This window comes from Pseudophryne corroboree, chromosome 1, assembly GCF_028390025.1.
Source record: "Pseudophryne corroboree isolate aPseCor3 chromosome 1, aPseCor3.hap2, whole genome shotgun sequence".
Taxonomy (NCBI): domain Eukaryota; kingdom Metazoa; phylum Chordata; class Amphibia; order Anura; family Myobatrachidae; genus Pseudophryne; species Pseudophryne corroboree.
The window spans coordinates 538,701,798-538,712,746 of NC_086444.1; positions in this window are offsets into that span (position 1 = coordinate 538,701,798).

Genomic DNA, 10,949 nt, shown 5'->3' on the forward strand with positions numbered 1-10,949 from the left:
ACCTCTGTGTCGGCACTCGGCAGTCCGTCCATAATTGTATACCACCTAACCGTGGTTTTTTTTTCTTTCTTCTTTATACATACATACTACGACATCTCTTTATCAACCAGTCTATATTAGCAGCAGACACAGTACAGTACGGTAGTTCACGGCTGTGGCTACCTCTGTGTCGGCACTCGGCAGTCCGTCCATAATTGTATACCACCTAACCGGGGTTTTTTTTTCTTTCTTCTTCATACATACATACTACGACATCTCTTTATCAACCAGTCTATATTAGCAGCAGACACAGTACAGTACGGTAGTTCACGGCTGTGGCTACCTCTGTGTCGGCACTCGGCAGTCCGTCCATAATTGTATACCACCTAACCGTGGTTTTTTTTTCTTTCTTCTTTATACATACATACTACGACATCTCTTTATCAACCAGTCTATATTAGCAGCAGACACAGTACAGTACGGTAGTTCACGGCTGTGGCTACCTCTGTGTCGGCACTCGGCAGTCTGTCCATAATTGTATACCACCTAACCGTGGTTTTTTTTTCTTTCTTCTTCATACATACATACTACGACATCTCTTTATCAACCAGTCTATATTAGCAGCAGACACAGTACAGTACGGTAGTTCACGGCTGTGGCTACCTCTGTGTCGGCACTCGGCAGTCCGTCCATAATTGTATACCACCTACCCGTGGTTTTTTTTTCTTTCTTCTTTATACATACATACTACTACATCTCTTTATCAACCAGTCTCTATTAGCAGCAGACACAGTACAGTACGGTAGTTCACGGCTGTGGCTACCTCTGTGTCGGCACTCGGCAGTCCGTCCATAATTGTATACCACCTACCCGTGTTTTTTTTTTCTTTCTTCTTCATACATACATACTACGACATCTCTTTATCAACCAGTCTATATTAGCAGCAGACACAGTACAGTACGGTAGTTCACGGCTGTGGCTACCTCTGTGTCGGCACTCGGCAATCCGTCCATAATTGTATACCACCTAACCGTGGTTTTTTTTTCTTTCTTCTTCATACATACATACTACGACACCTCTTTATCAACCAGTCTATATTAGCAGCAGACACAGTACGGTAGTTCACGGCTGTAGCTACCTCTGTGTCGGCACTCAGCAGTCCGTCCATAATTGTATACTAGTATCCATCCATCTCCATTGTTTACCTGAGGTGCCTTTTAGTTGTGCCTATTAAAATATGGAGAACAAAAATGTTGAGGTTCCAAAATTAGGGAAAGATCAAGATCCACTTCCACCTCGTGCTGAAGCTGCTGCCACTAGTCATGGCCGAGACGATGAAATGCCAGCAACGTCGCCTGCCAAGGCCGATGCCCAATGTCATAGTACAGAGCATGTCAAATCCAAAACACCAAATATCAGTAAAAATAGGACTCCAAAACCTAAAATAAAATTGTCGGAGGAGAAGCGTAAACTTGCCAATATGCCATTTACCACACGGAGTGGCAAGGAACGGCTGAGGCCCTGGCCTATGTTCATGGCTAGTGGTTCAGCTTCACATGAGGATGGAGGCACTCAGCCTCTCGCTAGAAAAATGAAAAGACTCAAGCTGGCAAAAGCAGTAGCACCGCAAAGAACTGTGCGTTCTTCGAAATCCCAAATCCACAAGGAGAGTCCAATTGTGTCGGTTGCGATGCCTGACCTTCCCAACACTGGACGTGAAGAGCATGCGCCTTCCACCATTTGCACGCCCCCTGCAAGTGCTGGAAGGAGCACCCGCAGTCCAGTTCCTGATAGTCAGATTGAAGATGTCAGTGTTGAAGTACACCAGGATGAGGAGGATATGGGTGTTGCTGGCGCTGGGGAGGAAATTGACCAGGAGGATTCTGATGGTGAGGTGGTTTGTTTAAGTCAGGCACCCGGGGAGACACCTGTTGTCCGTGGGAGGAATATGGCCGTTGACATGCCTGGTGAAAATACCAAAAAAATAAGCTCTTCGGTGTGGAACTATTTCAACAGAAATGCGGACAACAGGTGTCAAGCCGTGTGTTCCCTTTGTCAAGCTGTAATAAGTAGGGGTAAGGACGTTAACCACCTCGGAACATCCTCCCTTATACGTCACCTGCAGCGCATTCATAATAAGTCAGTGACAAGTTCAAAAACTTTGGGTGACAGCGGAAGCAGTCCACTGACCAGTAAATCCCTTCCTCTTGTAACCAAGCTCACGCAAACCACCCCACCAACTCCCTCAGTGTCAATTTCCTCCTTCCCCAGGAATGCCAATAGTCCTGCAGGCAATGTCACTGGCAATTCTGACGAGTCCTCTCCTGCCTGGGATTCCTCCGATGCATCCTTGCGTGTAACGCCTACTGCTGCTGGCGCTGCTGTTGTTGCTGCTGGGAGTCGATGGTCATCCCAGAGGGGAAGTCGTAAGCCCACTTGTACTACTTCCAGTAAGCAATTGACTGTTCAACAGTCCTTTGCGAGGAAGATGAAATATCACAGCAGTCATCCTGCTGCAAAGCGGATAACTGAGGCCTTGACAACTATGTTGGTGTTAGACGTGCGTCCGGTATCCGCCGTTAGTTCACAGGGAACTAGACAATTTATTGAGGCAGTGTGCCCCCGTTACCAAATACCATCTAGGTTCCACTTCTCTAGGCAGGCGATACCGAGAATGTACACGGACGTCAGAAAAAGACTCACCAGTGTCCTAAAAAATGCAGTTGTACCCAATGTCCACTTAACCACGGACATGTGGACAAGTGGAGCAGGGCAGGGTCAGGACTATATGACTGTGACAGCCCACTGGGTAGATGTATGGACTCCCGCCGCAAGAACAGCAGCGGCGGCACCAGTAGCAGCATCTCGCAAACGCCAACTCTTTCCTAGGCAGGCTACGCTTTGTATCACCGGTTTCCAGAATACGCACACAGCTGAAAACCTCTTACGGCAACTGAGGAAGATCATCGCGGAATGGCTTACCCCAATTGGACTCTCCTGTGGATTTGTGGCATCGGACAACGCCAGCAATATTGTGTGTGCATTAAATATGGGCAAATTCCAGCACGTCCCATGTTTTGCACATACCTTGAATTTGGTGGTGCAGAATTATTTAAAAAACGACAGGGGCGTGCAAGAGATGCTGTCGGTGGCCAGAAAAATTGCGGGACACTTTCGGCGTACAGGCACCACGTACAGAAGACTGGAGCACCACCAAAAACTACTGAACCTGCCCTGCCATCATCTGAAGCAAGAAGTGGTAACGAGGTGGAATTCAACCCTCTATATGCTTCAGAGGTTGGAGGAGCAGCAAAAGGCCATTCAAGCCTATACAATTGAGCACGATATAGGAGGTGGAATGCACCTGTCTCAAGCGCAGTGGAGAATGATTTCAACGTTGTGCAAGGTTCTGATGCCCTTTGAACTTGCCACACGTGAAGTCAGTTCAGACACTGCCAGCCTGAGTCAGGTCATTCCCCTCATCAGGCTTTTGCAGAAGAAGCTGGAGACATTGAAGGAGGAGCTAACACGGAGCGATTCCGCTAGGCATGTGGGACTTGTGGATGGAGCCCTTAATTCGCTTAACAAGGATTCACGGGTGGTCAATCTGTTGAAATCAGAGCACTACATTTTGGCCACCGTGCTCGATCCTAGATTTAAAGCCTACCTTGGTTCTCTCTTTCCGGCAGACACAAGTCTGCTGGGGTTGAAAGACCTGCTGGTGAGAAAATTGTCAAGTCAAGCGGAACGCGACCTGTCAACATCTCCTCCTTCACATTCTCCCGCAACTGGGGGTGCGAGGAAAAGGCTCAGAATTCCGAGCCCACCCGCTGGCGGTGATGCAGGGCAGTCTGGAGCGACTGCTGATGCTGACATCTGGTCCGGACTGAAGGACCTGACAACGATTACGGACATGTCGTCTACTGTCACTGCATATGATTCTCTCACCATTGAAAGAATGGTGGAGGATTATATGAGTGACCGCATCCAAGTAGGCACGTCACACAGTCCATACTTATACTGGCAGGAAAAAGAGGCAATTTGGAGGCCATTGCACAAACTGGCTTTATTCTACCTAAGTTGCCCTCCCACAAGTGTGTACTCCGAAAGAGTGTTTAGTGCCGCCGCTCACCTTGTCAGCAATCGGCGTACGAGGTTACATCCAGAAAATGTGGAGAAGATGATGTTCATTAAAATGAATTATAATCAATTCCTCCGCGGAGACATTGACCAGCAGCAATTGCCTCCACAAAGTACACAGGGAGCTGAGATGGTGGATTCCAGTGGGGACGAATTGATAATCTGTGAGGAGGGGGATGTACACGGTGATATATCGGAGGGTGATGATGAGGTGGACATCTTGCCTCTGTAGAGCCAGTTTGTGCAAGGAGAGATTAATTGCTTCTTTTTTGGGGGGGGTCCAAACCAACCCGTCATATCAGTCACAGTCGTGTGGCAGACCCTGTCACTGAAATGATGGGTTGGTTAAAGTGTGCATGTCCTGTTTTGTTTATACAACATAAGGGTGGGTGGGAGGGCCCAAGGACAATTCCATCTTGCACCTCTTTTTTCTTTTATTTTTCTTTGCGTCATGTGCTGTTTGGGGAGGGTTTTTTGGAAGGGACATCCTGCGTGACACTGCAGTGCCACTCCTAAATGGGCCCGGTGTTTGTGTCGGCCACTAGGGTCGCTAATCTTACTCACACAGTCAGCTACCTCATTGCGCCTCTTTTTTTCTTTGCGTCATGTGCTGATTGGGGAGGGTTTTTTGGAAGGGACATCCTGCGTGACACTGCAGTGCCACTCCTAAATGGGCCCGGTGTTTGTGTCGGCCACTAGGGTCGCTAATCTTACTCACACAGTCAGCTACCTCATTGCGCCTCTTTTTTTCTTTGCGTCATGTGCTGATTGGGGAGGGTTTTTTGGAAGGGACATCCTGCGTGACACTGCAGTGCCACTCCTAAATGGGCCCGGTGTTTGTGTCGGCCACTAGGGTCGCTAATCTTACTCACACAGTCAGCTACCTCATTGCGCCTCTTTTTTCTTTGCGTCATGTGCTGATTGGGGAGGGTTTTTGGAAGGGACATCCTGCGTGACACTGCAGTGCCACTCCTAAATGGGCCCGGTGTTTGTGTCGGCCACTAGGGTCGCTAATCTTACTCACACAGTCAGCTACCTCATTGCGCCTCTTTTTTTCTTTGCGTCATGTGCTGATTGGGGAGGGTTTTTTGGAAGGGACATCCTGCGTGACACTGCAGTGCCACTCCTAAATGGGCCCGGTGTTTGTGTCGGCCACTAGGGTCGCTAATCTTACTCACACAGTCAGCTACCTCATTGCGCCTCTTTTTTTCTTTGCATCATGTGCTGATTGGGGAGGGTTTTTTGGAAGGGACATCCTGCGTGACACTGCAGTGCCACTCCTAAATGGGCCCGGTGTTTGTGTCGGCCACTAGGGTCGCTAATCTTACTCACACAGTCAGCTACCTCATTGCGCCTCTTTTTTTCTTTGCGTCATGTGCTGATTGGGGAGGGTTTTTTGGAAGGGACATCCTGCGTGACACTGCAGTGCCACTCCTAAATGGGCCCGGTGTTTGTGTCGGCCACTAGGGTCGCTTATCTTACTCACACAGTCAGCTACCTCATTGCGCCTCTTTTTTTCTTTGCGTCATGTGCTGATTGGGGAGGGTTTTTTGGAAGGGACATCCTGCGTGACACTGCAGTGCCACTCCTAGATGGGCCAGGTGTTTGTGTCGGCCACTAGTGTCGCTTAGCTTAGTCATCCAGCGACCTTGGTGCAAATTTTAGGACTAAAAATAATATTGTGAGGTGTGAGGTATTCAGAATAGACTGAAAATGAGTGGAAATTATGGTTTTTGAGGTTAATAATAATATGGGATCAAAATGACCCCCAAATTCTATGATTTAAGCTGTTTTTTAGTGTTTTTTTAAAAAAACACCCGAATCCAAAACACACCCGAATCCGACAAAAAAAATTCGGTGAGGTTTTGCCAAAACGCGGTCGAACCCAAAACACGGCCGCGGAACCGAACCCAAAACCAAAACACAAAACCCAAAAAATTTCAGGCGCTCATCTCTAGTATAATCCCCAGGTGTATCTCACACATCGCTCAGTACAGATTACAGGATGTATAATCACCAGGTGCATAACACACGTCGCACGGGGGGTAATTCCAAGTTGATCGCAGCAGGAAATTTTTTAGCAGTTGGGCAAAACCATGTGCACTGCAGGGGGGGCAGATATAACATTTGCAGAGAGAGTTAGATTTGGGTGGGTTATTTTGTTTCTGTGCAGGGTAAATGCTGGCTGCTTTATTTTTACACTGCAATTTAGATTGCAGATTGAACACACCCCACCCAAATCTAACTCTCTCTGCACATGTTATATCTACCTCCCCTGCAGTGCACATGGTTTTGCCCAACTGCTAAAAAAATTTCCTGCTGCGATCAACTTGGAATTACCCCCAATGTGTTATTTTCATAATTGTTCTATGCTATTACTTTAGATGAGAGAGTAGCTTTTCAAAGTTTTTTTTACTTAACACATTAATTACATGATTATCACAACCATTTAATAATCTTTAATAACACAGTACACCATACAGTGTACATTTTTGTTAGTGTTCCGATTAAAAGTTATTTTATTTTTCAATTAATTTCACATCTATTTAGAAGAGTGTCCCAGAAAGAGGTTTTTTTTTGTCCCTTTGTCCTTGCGCACTAGTAGTAAACTTACTGGACCCATCTGATATATATACCGTTATCTGCCACTCATGGGACACTGTCCAGCATTGGTTGTTTCCTTTTGTATGATCACTGGGTCATACAGGTGACCTCTATGTCAGTAAGTGAAATTTGAATATCCAACCACACCCCATTATTTCTGACACTTTCTTATCCTCATCTTGGGTGAGGTGCACTATAACCAAAATGCGGTCAAATCTCTATAGACTGCTCAGTGGCATAATTCCCACCCCCGGAGCCACTGCGGAGGCTTGGAGGCGCAGGGCTGCGGGGGCGCCACCACTGATTGCTGCTGTGAGTTCGGGAATGGAGCTGGAGGGCACAGTGCGCGCCTCTCCTGTGTCCCTCCTGGGCCTCCGGCGGCGGCGTGTCTGTCAAATGAAGTGCCGGTTCGTGAGCCAATCAGAGCTCGTGGACCAGCAGCCGCTCAGGAGCCGCAGCTGCCGGTCCGCAAGCTCTGATTGGTTTACGAACCGGCACTTCATTTGACAGACACGCCGCCTGTGTCTCATTTGGCTGCTGGAGACACAGGACGGACACAGGAGAGGCACGAGCTGTGCCCTCCGGCTCCTTCCCGGACTCACATACTGAACCCTCCTTCCTGCACAGCAGCGGGGGGTGGGTGTGTACCTGGCACTGGGGGGGGGGGGGGGGGCATATTTGGCACTGGTGGCATATGTATAGCTGGCACTGGGGGGGGGGGGCATATGTGTATCTGGCACTGGGGGAGGCATATTTGAAACTGGGGGCATATGTGTATCTGGTACTGTGGAGGTATATGTGTCACTGGGGGCATATGTGTTTCTGGCACTATGGGGTATATTTTTATCTGGCACTGTGGGGGAATATCTGGCACTGGGGGCATCTGTGGCACTGGGAGCACAGCTCTAGCAACAAGCATTACCCCCTGGTAACAAGCACAACACCCAGCTCATGAAATCCCTGGCAACCAGCATTACCCCCTAGCAACTAGTGATGTGCACCAGACATTTTTCGGGTTTTGTGTTTTGGTTTTGGATTCGGTTCCGCGGCCGTGTTTTGGATTCGGACGCGTTTTGGCAAAACCTCCCTGAAATTTTTTTGGCGGATTCGGGTGTGTTTTGGATTTGGGTGCTTTTTTACAAAAAACCCTCAAAAACAGCTTAAATCATAGAATTTGGGGGTCATTTTGATCCCATAGTATTATTAACCTCAATAACCATAATTTCCACTCATTTCCAGTCTATTCTGAACACCTCACACCTCACAATATTATTTTTAGTCCTAAAATTTGCACCGAGGTCGCTGAATGACTAAGCTAAGCGACCCAAGTGGCCGACACAAACACCTGGCCCATCTAGGAGTGGCACTGCAGTGTCAGACAGGATGGCACTTCAAAAAATAGTCCCCAAACAGCACATGATGCAAAGAAAAAAAGAGGTGCACCAAGGTCGCTGTGTGACTAAGCTAAGCGACCCAAGTGGCCGACACAAGCACCTGGCCCATCTAGGAGTGGCACTGCAGTGTCAGACAGGATGGCAGATTTAAAAAATAGTCCCCAAACAGCACATGATGCAAAGAAAAAAAGAGGTGCACCAAGGTAGCTGTGTGGCTAAGCTAAGCGACCCAAGTGGCCGACACAAACACCTGGCCCATCTAGGAGTGGCACTGCAGTGTCAGACAGGATGGCAGATTTAAAAAATAGTCCCCAAACAGCACATGATGCAAAGAAAAAAAGAGGTGCAATGAGGTAGCTGTGTGGCTAAGCTAAGCGATCCAAGTGGCCGACACAAACACCTGGCCCATCTAGGAGTGGCACGGCAGTGTCAGACAGGATGGCAGATTTAAAAAATAGTCCCTAAACAGCACATGATGCAAAGAAAAAAAGAGGTGCACCAAGGTCGCTGGATGGATAGTATACTTGACGACATAGAGGTAGGTAGAGCAGTGGACTACTGTACCGTACTGCTATATATTATATACTGGTGGTCAGCAAAATTATGCACTGTCCTCCTACTACTGCGCACAACAACTAAAATGCACCACAGGTATGGATGGATAGTATACTTGACGACACAGAGGTAGGTAGAGCAGTGGACTACTGTACCTTACTGCTATATATTATATACTAGTGGTCAGCAAAATTATGCACTGTCCTCCTACTACTACGCACAACAACTAAAATGCACCACAGGTATGGATGGATAGTATACTTGACGACACAGAGGTAGGTAGAGCAGTGGACTACTGTACCATACTGATATAATACTGGTGGTCACTGGTCAGCAAAATTCTGCACTGTCCTCCTACTATATACTACAATGCAGCACAGATATGGAGCGTTTTTCAGGCAGAGAACGTATAATACTGGTGGTCACTGGTCAGCAAAACTCTGCACTGTCCTCCTACTATATAATACTGGTGGTCCCCAGTCCCCACAATAAAGCACACTGAGTACAGATATTTGCAGCACACTGAGCACAGATATGGAGCGTTTTTCAGGCAGAGAACGTAGATATTTTCAGCACACTGAGCACAGATATTTGCAGGCACACTGAGCACAGATATTTGCAGCACACTGAGCACAGATATTTGCAGCACACTGAACACAACTGAGAGAACGCTGCACGTCCTCTCCCTATCATCTCCAATGCACGAGTGAAAATGGCGGCGACGTGCGGCTCCTTATATAGAATCCGAATCTCGCGAGAATCCGACAGCGGGATGATGACGTTCGGGCGCGCTCAGGTTAACCGAGCAAGGCGGGAGGATCCGAGTCTGCCTCGGACCCGTGTAAAATGGGTGAAGTTCGGGGGGGGTTCGGATTCCGAGGAACCGAACCCGCTCATCTCTACTAGCAACGAGCATGACACCCAGTGCATGAAACCCCTGGCAATGAATATTGCTACCTGGCAACAAGCTTGACACACAGCACATGATAACCCTGGCAATGAGCAGGTAATATAAAAGTAATTAGAAGCCTTACTGTAGGGCTTAATGTGTAATGGGCATTGCAGTGTGTGGCATAATGTATCACGGACATTGCAGTGTGTGGCATAATGTATCACGGACATTGCGGTGTGTGTCATAATGTGTCACAAGCATTACGGTGTGTGGTATACTATATCACAGGCATTGTGGTATGTGGTATAATGTCTCAGGGGCATTGCAGTGTGTAGCATAATGTATAACGGGCATTGCGATGCCTGGCATAATGTGTCACAGGTATTATGGTGTGTGGTGTTTAGCATAATGTGTCAGGGGCATTATGGTGTGTGGCATATTGTGTAATGGGCATTATTGTGTGTGGCATAATGTCTAAGGGCCATTGAAGTATGTGGCATATTGTACTGTATACTATGCATTACTATAAGGAGGAAAAAAGAGAAATAACGGAAGGAGCATGAATAAGGACTATTTTTTTTCCAGTGGTGGCCAAAGTCTGGGTGTGCAGGTTGCAAAACTGGGGTATAAGGTAGTATTTTCCTGAATGCCACGCCCCTTTCTGCTAAGCCACACCCATTTCAGCAAGGACACGCCCCCTTTCAGATTCATCACTTTACTATTGGCAATTATGGTGGGGGGACAGAGAATGTTTTGGCTTGGGGAGGAAAACTTCTAGTTACGCCACTGAGACTGCTGATTTCAGAGGTATGTAACATTCTCAATACACAAAAAAGTTGGCACTGCAGTATGCATAAAGCTTCTTGATAGACAATGCCATCTATAGAAGGTGTTGCCCAGTGCTTAAAGTGGTCCTAGAGAGGGGGTGGAACTCCCCCCCTCCCCCCCCCCCGGCGCCCATGTAATAAAGGTAAAAAGGGGCATGTTCTCAAATAGGGGCGTGGTCACACAATAGTAATAATGCCCACAGTAGTAGCACCCCTAATACACATAATGCCCCCAGTAGTTTAGCACCTGTAGTTATGCCCCCAGTAGTTTAGCCCCTGTAGATATGCCCCCCCCAGTAGTTTAGCCCCCTTGTAGTAATGCCCCCAGTAGTAATGCCCCCCTTATAGTGTGCCCCCTTGTAGTTTAGCCCCCAAGTAGTAATGCCCCCAAGTAGTTTAGCCCCTGTAGTTATGCCCACACTAATTTTGCCCCCCTGTAGTTTGCCGCCAGTAGCAATGCCCCCAAGTAGTAATACCCCTGTAGTTATGCCCCCAGTAGTAATGCCCCCTGTAATTTGCCCCAGTAGGTAGCCCCCTTGTAGTTTGCCCCCAGTAGCT